This window comes from Heptranchias perlo, chromosome 30, assembly GCF_035084215.1.
Source record: "Heptranchias perlo isolate sHepPer1 chromosome 30, sHepPer1.hap1, whole genome shotgun sequence".
Taxonomy (NCBI): domain Eukaryota; kingdom Metazoa; phylum Chordata; class Chondrichthyes; order Hexanchiformes; family Hexanchidae; genus Heptranchias; species Heptranchias perlo.
In genome coordinates this window covers 18,532,143-18,546,555 of record NC_090354.1, presented here as the reverse complement: position 1 = coordinate 18,546,555, position 14,413 = coordinate 18,532,143, and the positions used below count along the sequence as shown (strand labels likewise).

Below are 14,413 nucleotides of genomic sequence, written 5' to 3'. Positions count from 1 at the left end.
AACACCTTGGGACATTTTTCATCATTAAAGGCGGTATGTAAATGCAAGTTATTGTTTTGAATGAGGCTTCCTGTTGTAGGATCATAATAATGTTGTCTCAAACTGTTACTGTTTGGGACACACTGCAGACTGTATTGTATTCTGCATCGAAAATAATGGGGTTGACAGTGTTTGTTAAAATTCGGACAAGGTCATGCTAAATTAAGATGATTGAAATCATTACATGCACAGATGACTAAAATGTAAGTAATTAAATCTTGCTAGCAGGTATGTACCAAATATAATTAAGAGAGCAATGCCTCATTAGTATTTCTTGACTTGATATGATCCTGAGCAAAAGCAAAGACATTTTGCATTAAACTATATCCAAACATTCAAAATCTTGTAGGTTCTCTATAGGACATAGCTGAGTTACCAACCCTGCAGGATTGTCCTGGAGTCTCCAAGAATTAAAGATTCATTTCCTGGACACTGCTGCGAGCAACCCAGGAGAAAACTCATAGGGGCATTAAAACAAATGTATTTTTTCATTTTCTTTGAACACTTTCTTTTATTAGTGAGAAAAATTTTGGAAATGGTAAAAAAAAAGCTCCTTCACTAGGTGGGGCAGTTGGAGACGGGAGGTCATGTGATGAAACCTCCAGGTTTACATCCAACCAGAGTTGGCAAGCCGAGAAGTAGTAGATACACAGCAAGTATTGTGAAGGCCTTCTGTGTGTTGTAACATAGGTCATAAAGAACAAAATAACTGCGTATGACCCTACTCACATATTCAAGAACTTGTCGTTGCCATCGATTACTAAGTAAAACACAAAACTAAACTTGGGTAAGAATTTGTAATGTAATAATTAGGTAATATATAGATAGGTTTCTAAGTAAGTCACACAGGAAAGGGTTCTGAGTTACTGCAGAGAGGGTGCCTGACTACAGGCAGCATGTGCTGAAGTAAAGGTTGTGGTTCTGTTCAGAAAGGAGATGGTTTGCATTGAAAGGTAAGAGGAGCTTTTGGCAAAAATCTTACAATAGCAAACAATTGTAAAATTAAGAAGGATCTTCTGTAAACAGCAAAGCTAAAAGGAGAAGCTGCAAGTTATCTTTCAGATATTGATCGGCCTGATGAGCATTTTCATTTTTTTTTGTCTTTTGCTTTGATAAATATGCAGTATTAAAATAGCTATCTTCAAAATATCTGCAGATACATTTATTTCTGCCAGAAAAAAGTTTTCTCTCCTCCCGTGCACCTTGTAATAACGTCTCTATTCACAGCACACTCAGTAGGTTCTTTACTGCTCTGTGTCTCTTTATTTCTGAGCTTCACAAAACACACACAACCCCAGATACTGTGATACAGAACAAGTTTAAACCAGTTTGGGTAATTAACAGAACATGTGGGTGACCTATATAGCAGCTAGGCAGAATATAACAATCTCTAGTCTGTGCACTATACAATTATGCCAAAATCATTACTCTACCCCAAAATAATAACTAATTGAATGTTCTCTGTGCGTGATGCTCCTTTCTGTCTATCCAGTACCGTGGCTAATGTTTCTCTCAAGAGTTGTTATAGTTTATCAGTTTGTTTGACAGCCATATGAATAAGATCGCCTCACCTTGTAATTATTTTCTGCTTGCAATCAGGAATGGTCTTTCCCCTGTTTTTTCCCCCCATCTTTATTTACATAACTTTTTATTTATGGGCAATTACTTACATTTAATTAAATGATATCTAGGGTTTTCCAGTACAGAAAGACATTATAGCAGTTACCAGGCCACAGTTTTACATAAGCAGGGTCATGGGTACAGCATTAGCAAGGCAAGGGGCAGCTACCCTTGAAGACAGACAGACTGTCTTCCAGCTGCCCACAAAAAAAAAGACAAGTGGAGAAGGGGGCAGGGTGACCATTCAAACCTTGTCAATCAATTATGAAACTCTTTGTGCGCATTGTCTGCTAGATTCAGTGTCATTAGTTCAAATGTGTTGTGTAGCACCAATGGTTTTCTGAAGGTTTACTTGAACGACTTGACCACACATGACACAAACAAAGTGTTACTGTACAAAGCAATTCAAGTGACATTCAGATAGTGGATGGAACTTCAGTAAATCTTTAAAAGTTTGTCTTTTTATATACATGCACTTTTTTAAATTAGCAGTAAAATGCTTAACATTGGCTGGAAACTGTCCCATTTTACTAAATGGAAATGTCAGTAGTTTATCCATAAACACAGTCTTCTGCCAAGAGTAATTAAATACATGCTGCTATGTTGTGGGGAAATCAAGCTCGTGGCCTTGCATTTTGCAGCATCTGTCACCACCCTGCTTGAGATCAAATTAATGCAGCACAAATCAGAGATCAAACCTGGGACCTTGCTCGTCCGTATAATTCAGCTACTCGCTGATCTAATTGAAGCTTTCAAGATTATGGAGGGAATCGAGAAAATTGAGTCAAATTAAATTGTTCAGTATGGTGAAAGGTTGAAATATGAGGGAACATAAGTTAAACATTAGGAAGAATTTTGAACTACATAGCCAAAACAGTAGAATACAAGTCAGAGGAAGTCATGATCAAACGATATAATGCTCTGGCCAGACCACACTTTGAATACAGTGTCCAGTTCTGGTCAGCGGAAATCAAGAAAGCAAGAAAGACTTGCATTTATATAGCACCTTTCACGAGCTCAGGGTGTCCCAAAGCACTTTACAGCCAATGGAGTACTTTTGAAGTATAGTCACTGTTGTATTGTAGGAAAGACGGCAACCAATTTGCATACAGCAAGCTCCCACAAACAGCAATGTGATAATGACCAGATAATCTGTTTTTTTTAATGATGGTGGTTGAGGGATAAATATTGTCCAGGACACCACGGAGAACTCCCCTGCTCTTCTTCGAATAGTGCTGTAGGATCTTTTAAGTCCACCTGAGAGGACAGACGGGGCCTCAGTTTAACGTCTCATTTGAAAGACTGCACCTCCAACAGTGCAGCACTCCTTCAGTACTGCACAGAAATATCAGACTAGATTTTGTGCTCTAGGCTCTGGAGTGGGACTTGAACCCACAATCTTCTGACTCAGAGGCGAGAGTACCACCACTGAGCCACAGCTGACAAGGGAGACATTTACGCACCAGAGGCAGTGAAGAGAAGAGCCACGAGGCGGGTCGCTAGTGTCAAAGGTCTGAGTTATGAGGAACGACTGAAAAAACTTGGGCTTGTCAGCCTGGAATGGCGGTGTCAGAGGGGTGATCTTACTATAAGATTGTAAATGGTATAAAAAGGGTTAATCAAGAATACTATTTTAAATTAAACTGGAAGGGGGCACAGGTTCATATTTTAGAACTGATACGAAGAGGTTCATCCTCACACAGAGAGTGATCAACATTTGGAATGGACTTCCGAGGACAGTGCTGGTAACGAAAGCCCTGGAATAATTCAAGAAAAAAAATGATGCGAAATGGGGGGAGTGTGGGGTCATTCTAGATGGATGAAATAAAATGGGCGAATAGCCATAAGTATCTTGTGACCTTAATGAGTTATAAGGGAAGTCAGTGAGACATTTTTCACTCAAAGGTTAACGCAGTTGTGGAATAAGTTACCAGAAAAAGCCATTGAAGGTTTAAAAGGCAATTAGTTGAATTTCTGAAGAAGAAGGGGACTGTGGGTTGTGCTGAGAAGGTGATATGTGAGGTCGATCTCTGAAAAAGGGATTTAGCCTGAATGGGCTTTTTCTGTTCCTGAAAAATCTTATGCACTAAACTAGCTGAGTCACCAAGGATCCAACATATCTTTATAAAATAAACTATTTTTTATGGAAGAAAATGAGAAATGCAATAGCTTCTTTTTATTGAAAAAATGCCATTATTACAGAGGGCACTGTGCTGGCGGAATTCTTTCATAAGTGTGTTAGACCCATGAGGGCTACAGGCATAAGCATGGGAATGGCTGCTGCACTGAAGCAAGATAGGTTCAATATTGTGTTAAATGGAATGTTCCTTGAAATGTATTTTGAAATCCAATTCACTTGATACAGACCTTTAAGATACAAGAATCTATTGTCAGGTATAATTTTTTTTTGTTTTTCATGCAGTTAGTCATCAAGCTCCAAGGAAGAAACAATGTCATTTACGCCCATAGAATTAAAATAGAAAAGAGACAATGGTGAATGTGATATAACTTTGAACTTCACCTATGAGAATGATTCAGAAACAACCATATGTGGCATTTCTCATTCTCTGATAAAATATAGCAGCTCAGCTAACTCTTATTTGTTAAGCTGAGAGAGTCAGATCACCTGAGTCTTTCAAAGGGCTGATTATCCTCTGCTGTGGGTCAAGTGCAGCTACTTTTGAGGTGTATATCAGAACAAAACTGGGTGGAGAGCCGTTAACCTGTATCTCTGTCCTGATTGCGATACGTCTCAACTTTTTTTCGGGTTAAAATGTGACATGCTTTAGTGCCCCTGAAAGAGCTGCATCTATGCAAATTTTTATTTCAAATGGTCACCAAATAATGCCATGACCACCTGTAACCAGCATTCCTCTATATCTGCTGGTCACAGGTAAGAGGCAAGCTGGTCCCAGATAAAGTAAGCATTCCTGGTTGCTGTGCTGCATTTTTGCAGCTGTAAAATTTTTAAAAGTACAGGCAGAGAAAGTTTGAAGTACATTTGCTAAGGTGATCTTTACTGTTGCCAGAAGGAGGGCACTGTGGGCAAAAGTCTTAACGAAGCTGTGGGAATTCTTAGTGCCCACCATCCTGTGGAGGTTCCAGTTGGAATCCCTATAAACTTGGCCTAATTGTGGGAAAAAAAGCAGGAGGCCATTTTGGATGCCAGAAAAGAGAGGCATCATAGTGAGAGGAGGACAGTTGGCTGGTCTTACCCAGAACAATGCATTTATTGGTCCCACAGGACTAACATTTCCTACATTCCAACAGTGACTACACTTGAAAAGTACTTCATTGGCTGTAAAGCGCTTTGTGAAGTCCTGAAGTCATGAAAGGCGCTCACATGGTGTGGGGTGAGGAGTGTATTTATTGCGATACTCAAGGTATCACGATTGTGTGGGACAGGCTGGATGGACCAGAGGGTCTTTTCCTGTCCATCGTTGTTCCTATGTTCATATATAAAATGCAAGTCTTTCTATTCTCAACCTAGCAAGGAGCAGTGCATCCTAAGGCTTTGATTCCCAGGGAAGTTGGGTCCAACATTTCTGCAAATTGTTACAGCAGAACTTGCGACTACGTTCTGGAGGAGACACAGCACTGCCAATGCCAGTCAAGACAAGGGTAACCTTACATGGTTTTACCTTGGCATCTTTCAAGGGGGCAGCTGGGGATACTGGCAACACCAATTAGTCAGCAGTGCATTGCTGTATTCAGTAAAAGTGACTGAGGCCTTGTTTGGACGAACCACCGAATACATCAAGCTCCTCCTACACCCCCTGGAGCAATAGGATTGAGCCCTGCACTTCTCCGAGTGGCAGGATGCCCTAAAGTCCATGGGGTAGTCAGGGCATGAGGGAATGTTGGGTCTATTAAAATGGCCCAACATTCAGTTGATCCAGTTTGGAGAAGCAAAATCAATCCTTTAAATATTTTACTCTGATGGCCAATCAAAGCGGATAAATGGTGGATTTAAGAAAATGTTGATATTATAACCTAAATATTACCATTGGCAATATTGGTGGGCAGAGACTTTTTAAAGTGTCAATATGATATTCCTCTGTCCATTATTTTAATGCAGTTAGATGGGTTATCATCTCCACTAAAATAGTAAACAAAGGGATCCATTAATATTGCCTGGCAGTTTTTAGGCTTATATGTTCTATGAGTAAGAATATAATAAAAATAAAACATGCAATGTAAATATTATTTTCTGGTAATCAGTGCTAATGATTTTTTGATAAATGTGCAGTGGTTATATTGCAATAGTCAATCCTCTGGGACAAATATCTTCCAGTATCAACTCAGTGTATTGTCTGTTATCATTTAAACTGAAAGCTGCTGTAATCACCCAAAAAAAACAGATCCCAGACTATGCAAAATCACCTCATGGAGTTCATAAGTTATCATATAAGAAATTGAACATATTATTGTGCATTTTCATGACTGTAATCTCATCCTGGGGTTCAAACAACTGATCAAGTTTTTCCATCTAGGTTTATGACATTATTTGAGCAGCTCAATCAGATTACTGGCTTGTAATCCAGTTATCCATTACTCACTATATGTTACCATGGTTCGGTATGAATTGCCAATGTAGTTGTATATACCACAATGCAGACATTACACTACAATCAATGTTACAGAGTATTTCCTTGTAGTTTCATAATGTTTATATCACAAAGCATTAACGTACTGATTTTCTCTCAGTTTTCTTTCCCTTTCTCCCCTCTCCTGAAAGTGCTGTAGCACAGTTCTACGTGACCAGAAATCCTCTGTCATCCAATCCACTCCTCAGGTGTAAACCCAAGCAGTAATTGTTGGCAGGGCACTCATCCACACAGGACACCACACCCAAGTCAAATCCCATCTCCCTCAACACCCACACACATTTTGCTCCTCCCTAGTCCAAGGGTACTGGAGCCAACAGTAGCACTATAGGGATCCTACCTGAAATCAGCTAACTCAGCACAGACCAAAGGTTGAATCTGGGATGCTTCCAGTCTCCATGGCTTACTATCACAAACAGTGGTGCATTTACTCACTAAGCCACTGGGGGAACGGTTGGGGCTGATATTTCATCTGTGGCACCCGTAGTGCAACTGTACATTGGACACCAGCTCCCAGCATTATGAGGACCTGAGGCTTGAGGCCCACACAGCATCCACTTTTGATAATGTGACCCATAAGCTTCTCAGACACTTGGAGCTTGTGCACCAGTTGTGTTCTATGCTCATTAAAGCCTCGATTCTCAAGCAAATGAGGGGGCAGAGCCCATAATGTGAATAAGATGAGCGCCCCTACAAAATGGGCACTCCAAGGGTGAGATGACTTCCCTACATTTTGGTCCCTTGACCTTGGTCCATTGTTCTTTTTTGTGTACGTGTTTGCAAGTCACTGGCACTAACATCCACTGGCTGTGATCCCGGCCACTACACTCACCAGGACCCCCCAGTGCTGGCTACACCAGAACTTTAGAGGTCAGTATTAGGGCACCTAATTAATACGAGGCTCCATTCTGCTGGGTGGGGATGCCCAGACCACGCCCTGGAGACTACATGAAATCTTCCCTTGGCCCCCTGAACCAGGACTTCAAAAAAACCTTCAAGGGTCCAGGGTGCTTTCCAAATTCTGGGGCTGGGGTCATTTGCATGGCCAAGGTAGGGCTCTAGCGTTTGAAGGATGCTTCAAAAACACCAGTTCTGGTCCGTTGTCATAAGGTGTAGTGATCTGCTGGAAGTTCGCTGAGGCTCTTCCTGGGCTAAAGAAGAAAACACTGAAAAAGGCCTTCAGCTGTGATTTTTACAGTAATCGATTCCCTCTGAGATCAATTCCCTTGCAGTGTCTGGGGCCTTCCTTGCAGTCTCCATAGAACTCTTCCCAGACCTCTTTGAGGGCCCAAGAATTTTGTAATGGGTGCAATTCCCAGGGTTGCCCAGGAAGACACCAGACACCCTCCCCTTTAACAAAGGGGAGAGGGTGGAAGTGGTGTTTGGTCTTCCCTCCCCCCTCACATCAAAATTTAAGTCAGGACTTGGAATGGTGCAGAATCCCAGAAGAACCGGTTTCCGTCCCAAATTCCGGTCCCTCTCTCTACCAGTGGGCCCGATCAGAGTTTTGGATGCTAAAATTCCCAAAGGAGTTTGTAATAGAACAAAGCACACTCCTATAGCCATACGTCGGAATCATTTCCAGGACAGGGATGACTCTGTCCGTGGCTGTAAAGGTTACAGCTGTGGTGAACTTTTGTGTGCCAGTTTTCTTCTAAGCAACCACAGGAGATCTATGACATATCTCCTGATAGTCAGTGCACACTGAATTGTTTGTCAGGGCTCGTTTCCCTTCGGATATGAATTAATATTGCAGGTGCAATTATTCATTTACAATTACATTATCAAGTACTTCCAGAAAAAATCTTTTTTTTTTGGTTGCCATTTTCTATTAAGAATTTTTAATTAAGTTTATTACTTTTACAGTCAACACACAATAAAAATGGAGAGAGTTGTTTTCAAAGAAAACTAGATAGCCACCATGGTCCAGGCCATGTCATAGTCCTCTTAAACATTATTCTTCAAAGCACGAAAGTCCACAAATGTTATTTCACAGCCACAATGGCTCATCTGTGAAGTAAATTTGAAGCTGTCAACGCTGACAGTGTTAGTATAAGGGGAGACCATCAAATACCAGGATGTCATATATCTAACCACTACACACAATAAATCTACCAGGGAGGCTACAATGGATCTGTATTCAACAGCTATAGCAATCTATTATTACTTCTGACTTCTCTGACCTTCCATTTACCATATCAGCTCGGCTGTCAGAGCATCCCTCTTATGTAGATAAAGATCTGCTTCTCAATAAAGCATTAATTCATCATTTTCCTCCTGTCTGATGGGATTGCTGTGTTGTCGGGTATAAAAGTGGGTTCGTATTAACTGCCCTGAATTTTTAATATAGTTTTCTTGTTTATCATATATAATGTCTAGTATTAACTGAATAGGAGTCAATGGCTAATTTTTTTTGTTGGAAAATTTATATTATTTTTTCTATTCTCGTAATCATGAAATATTTCATTTGAGTGTTATTTGTCTAATAATCATTGTTTCTCTTAAAAGGCTATTGTATTCTATTTTTCTTTTAAACAGCAAATTTTAATAATTTACTCACCAGCAAAACTATCTGCTTCGAAATGCTCATTGTGTATCGCTATGTTGTGCATATATCCAGTGTGCAACCCTGCAAGGCCTATCTTAGTTTGGTGGTGAGCCAAGCAACCCGTTCCCCAACCACTGGTGGGAGGTAGACGAGGAACAGCACTCCATTTCCCCCAGGGAACTCACAGGTTGGCTCTAATTTCTGTTGGTGGTATGGTTTTGCACCAGTTCAATCAGAAATCGACCCTGCAATTTTTCAGCACCGGGACACATGGGGTAGAAATTGGTATGCAGTGTGCCTGTTTTTCGGGCATAAATAGGTCAAAAGCATACCTATTCAGCAGTGGAATGACTTGTGGCCAATCTGGGCAGGTGTTGGTCCCACTGCCAAATTCATGGAGTCTAACACTTGTTAAAGGACCCCTTTGAGAAATTAGTCCATGATGAGTGGGACAGGCATGGGGCCTGCCCAGCATAAGATTTCTCAGCAGCTCGATCCAACCTGCCTTCCCGAACGTACCTGAGGGCTGCTTATGGCAGCTCAAAATTCATTTTTCTCAAGGGACAGCTGCCTGTGGAGGCGCGACTGGCATCGGCAGCTAGCCCCGAATATGTAGATGAGGCCCAAGGCCCAATTTCAGGCCGGCCTCGGGCCTCTCTGTTTGGACACAGGCTGCTTGCTAATACTTACCCCCTAGTGCCTTCTTTTTAACCTGCAGTACGTTCTGCATTGGATAGTATCAAGGTATCTGGGTTTGCAGCTGCGCCATAAATCTTCAAGAAACTTTTGGTTCATAAAAGAAGCCAAAATTCTCTGGAAAGTGTTACAGTACAGTTATAGAGGAGAAACCAAGGACTGCATTGTAACTATTCCCAGAATGAAATGCTCAGAGGAAAAGCAGTGCCATCCCATTTGTTTGGGAAAATGCAATGTTCTAGACTGGATGGGGTAGAAATCTGTTTTGGGCGGCATCGCAAACCGGGTGGTATTGTACCTGCCACCTGTTCTATGCCTTGCCTGATATTTAGTTCCACTGACTTCAATAGAACTGAATGTCAAACAGGGCCTGTAGCAGGCGGCCGATGTGATAACGCCCAATTAGCGTTACTGCCCCAAGACGGATTTCTACCCTGATATCTTTCTAACATAGGAACATCAAGAAAAAAAAGTGTTAAAATGAGTAGCAGAGGATTTTGTTTTTGACTAAATGACTAATGCTTACAATTTTTTTTAAGTAACATGGTTATAGCATTGAAAAAAACAGATGAAAGAAATATTTTGATTTCCTATTGAAACAGCTATGTGTAAGATAATAGACAGGGTGAGATGTGTTACAAAGTGGTAACACACTGAAGGGTTGCGAAAGCATTTCTGTTGTGGTTTAAGAATATTATTGCAACCCAGAGCTGTGTTGCGCCTTGAAAAACACTCTAGCTTGTGTTATTCCTTGTAAGAAACACAGGCAGAGCTTGTGGGATGTGGTAAGTATGTGGTAAGCTCTTTAAGAAGGGACTTCAGTTCCTGAATGAGTAGAACATTGCAACATTTCAGGAGTGTGGGGGTCAGAATGCCTTAAATGAAATGAAGTGTCTGCTACACTGCCCCTGCAATGCATCTTAATCCCAACCTCAGCGAGCATCCTCTTTTACACCAGAATGACATTTACGTTTTTCACACTAATGATTATTGTGACCTTTATGAGCGAGACTGTTAATTTAATGCTGATTGGTATTGGTAATTAATGTAAGATTAACTCAGTGATAGTACATTTACGGTGGAGTCAGAAGGTTGTGGGTTTATACCCCACTCCAGCGACTTGAATACATAATCTAGATTGACACTTCAGTGCAATACCGAGAGAATGCTGCATTGTTGAAGGAGCCATGCTTTGTGAACATTCCAAATGTTCTTCCTCTTGCATTGTTGGAGGTGTTGTCTTTTCAGGTGAGGCATTAAACCAAGGCCCCATCTACCCGTTCAGTTGCAGGTAAAAGATCCCATGACACTATTCAAAGAAGAGCAAGGTGTTCTCCTGGTATTCTGACCAGCATTTATCCCTCAATCAACATCTGCAAAAACAGAGTAACTGGTCATTTACTCACTGCTGTGCGTCTTTGCTATGTGTAAATTGGCTGCTGCATTTGCCTACAAAATAACAGTGACTACATTTCAAAAGCAAATCATTGGGTGTGAAGTGTTTTTGGGCATCCGGAGGATATAAGGGGCACTATATAAATGCAAGTCTTTCTTTCTTTGCATTACAGATAATGATGTGCTCTGGACTTGTATCCACTAGCCCCGAGTTGAGACTGTCCAAGCATTTGGGACTTTTGCAGCCATCAGAGATTTTTATCCCATCAGCTGAGGTGATTTGTACCCAGGACTCAGAGCTGAAAGGACAGTGATCCAACGAGCCACACTACTCAGACCCGGAATATTCATCTATCCATCCTCCCAAGCATTGTTTTCTTTCCCCAGATTTCTTGGCCATTAAAGAATTCGTATCCCTGGGGATTTTGTGCCATGCATTGTTTCTGCATTAATTTCTTGTGGGTCTTTTATTTCTTTTATATTTTCCAGCTACTTTGTCTCAAGATGGTCATTCTACTCTCAATAATTTATAATATCCTTCTAGTAAGCATGATAACTTATCTCTGTCAGTCTCCAACCTGTTGTCACAGATGGTGGATGAACCTGAATATGTAACATTCTTGTAGCTGCCATTTCTCGTTTAGCCCTCTGAGGGATTTTATGCTCTGTTAATGCCCCAGGCTGTATTTGTGCGATATATGCCTGTTAGTCTCCAGAACCAGTGATGTTGTCTTAAATTTTGTATATGTAAACTTGATAACAGGTGGTGCCTTGTGTTTTGCACTATATTTGTATTTTATGTCTGTAACATTATTCTAAGAACAGAAATGAAAAACAAATGACAAGAGAGTTAATAGAAGCTTGAACAGATGAACCACTCCATTGTGAACCTATCTATACACATCTTAGAATATTAGCTAGGCACATACAGATACGAGTAGGGTCACCTAAACTTTGAATGCTGTTTTACTGATAGTCAAAGTAATGTTTATACACAAACTAAATCAGTCCTACCTGCTGAGGTTCCTATCTTATATTCATGTTCAAATTCCTGACAACACTGGGCTCAATAACTCCTGATCTCCAGTTGAGTTTCTTTTAATGAGGCGAGAAACCTCTCCATTTTCTTAATTCTCCCCATCCAGGTTTTGCTGGGTTGTGCACCTCCTGTGATCAAAAGGCAACCTGCTCCCAGGTTACTACCAACATTATGAGATATAATTAGCAGTGGCCCTGAAATGGCTCCACTTCCATTATTTCCCTTTTCTCCTAAGGAGGTGCCTGACTTCCATTTGCTGCCACTGCTCATAAGCAGGGCTAAGAATGGGCACTCGGTAGAATGGGGCAATTGAACACCACTCCCTCTATGGTGCTGCACATTCCATGTTCCCTAATGATGTCATCAGCACTCGCCGTTCAAAACACAACTGTTCAAAACAAAATTATCAGAAAAATAGAAATAAACAAGAGGATGCACAAATGAATGAGTGTTCTCTCTATTTGGTTTTCAATAAAAGTTACTGATGAGGACTCTCAGTATTTAGCCATTAAACAACACTGTAAATCACAAGGAGTGGTTGAGGCAAATTGCATAGATGCATTTAAGGGGGAGCTGGATAAGTACATGAGGGAGAAAGGAATAGAAGGACATGTTGATAGGGTAAGATGAAGTTAGGTGGGAGGAGGTTCATGTGGATCATAAACAACGGTACAGACCTGTTGGGCCGAATGGCCTGTTTTTGTGCTGTAAAATTCTATGCAATTTTATGTAAATGATTTAGTTAATGCTCCTATAATATTGCATGAAATAGTCCAAGAAAAACTTTACTGGTTATGTGGGTGTTCACACTGAACAATTCTTGAAGCATGAATCAGCTTCAAAGCCTGACCTTAAAAATCAAGTGACAGTTTTTCTTTGGCACTTTTTGTAAGAAACATATTTCAAAGACTATGAAACATGTCCACACTTTTCACAATTGCCATAACACTATTCAATTAAAGCTACGTGACCCCATAATTTAATTTTTTATTTCAAGAGTACTTATTAAATTAATGAGCTCCTTAAAAAAAATAACAAGAGCATGGTTTGGTGTTGAAGTTATTGGCCTCATTTTTCCTTGCAGGAGATAAATGCAAAGCTGCACACAAGTTATGGCTAACTGTAAGTCTACTGTTTTTCATTCCCTGCCCTCCCTCCTCAAAAAAAAACAGCACAAAAGGTTATCATGTTAAATAGATATAAATAAATGTAGTGCAAAGCATCTTGGCTATGATTACATTGTGTTGTTTGTACACAGAAGTGGCTGCAGATAGCACAGGTCAAAGTAACTTACCTGTTCTACCATTTTCTTCACAAGGGATCTGGCTTTATCTACCCACAGAGCTTTTGTGCTTTACTGGAAGCTGAAGCTTGTGAAACTCCATACAGCATGTGTATGGTACCCTGTTCCATTTGGCATTCCCAATTTTCTTAAGCCCTTAGTTTTGAAAGGAAAAAATGTGAATAAAGGGAATGAAAATAGACAATCCAGAATATTAATTTCAATTAAATTGCAAGAGTAGGACAAAGGCACACAATTCAAACTAGTAAAAGTGAAAATTTAGGACTGATATCAGTAACACTTGGCCATAGGTCATTGTAAGATCACTATGGTCTTCTCCTGGAGGTAATAATCCCATGCTGTTTCACACTTTCACAAGAAAATTTTATAGGACCAGCAACTTTTGATTTTGGTTCACACATCAGCACAGTGAGTCAGTTTGCCCAAGATTTGATTCATATAATGAATGCACATAGTCACATTGTTGAAATCGCAATATATGATCATAGTAATGAACTCATTAACTGGTCATCTGAAATGTTTTTTCTGCGATTTTTAACAAAAGCACCAGTTCATTTATTTTAATTACTAATATTGCAATTTTGACTTCACAAAGGGGGACATGTGATCTCACTTTGCTCCTTAAATTAGCTGAATTTACAAGTTTGCCCAAGTCTCATCTGTGCATTGGTGTGTAACTTAACACTGTTACAAACCTGTTGCAGATTTCTGACTTCAACCAAATAAACTATTCTGACAAACTCCATATCATTAGGCTGACTGTAGTAATGTTACTGAATTCTACTGACAGAAATAAAGAAAAGGATGGGCAAAACCCCCATGATGTTGAAGTTTTCCCAAAGATGGGCTCATCAAACTCAGAAAAAAATCCATGCTCACTGTCTTTGATCAGCTGATATTTGTCCAAGTGCTCTGTCGCTTTGTCCCTGATGATAGATTCCAGTAACTTCCCCATAACCAATGTTATACTGACAGGTCTGTAGTTATTTGGTTAATTCCTCCTTCTCTTAAATAATGGAGTGACATTTGCCATATCCCAAATCATAGACACAATTCCTGAATCTAGAGGCTTTCAAAGTTGAATGATGAAGAAAATTGAGTTCTAATTAGGTGAGGCAAGTTGGATATAGCTCACTAGATTTTAATGACACCTCCCATCTTTTTAC

The 14,413-nt window shown here is 40.2% G+C and overlaps 1 long non-coding RNA gene across 1 annotated transcript; it reads left to right on the top strand.

The window, feature by feature from the left end:
- Nucleotides 1-692: 692 nt before the first annotated feature.
- Nucleotides 693-12,385, top strand: LOC137300158 (uncharacterized). The gene is made up of 2 exons (XR_010958036.1): nt 693-826; nt 11,079-12,385. It is a non-coding gene; the product is annotated as an uncharacterized lncRNA (long non-coding RNA).
- Nucleotides 12,386-14,413: the final 2,028 nt, after the last annotated feature.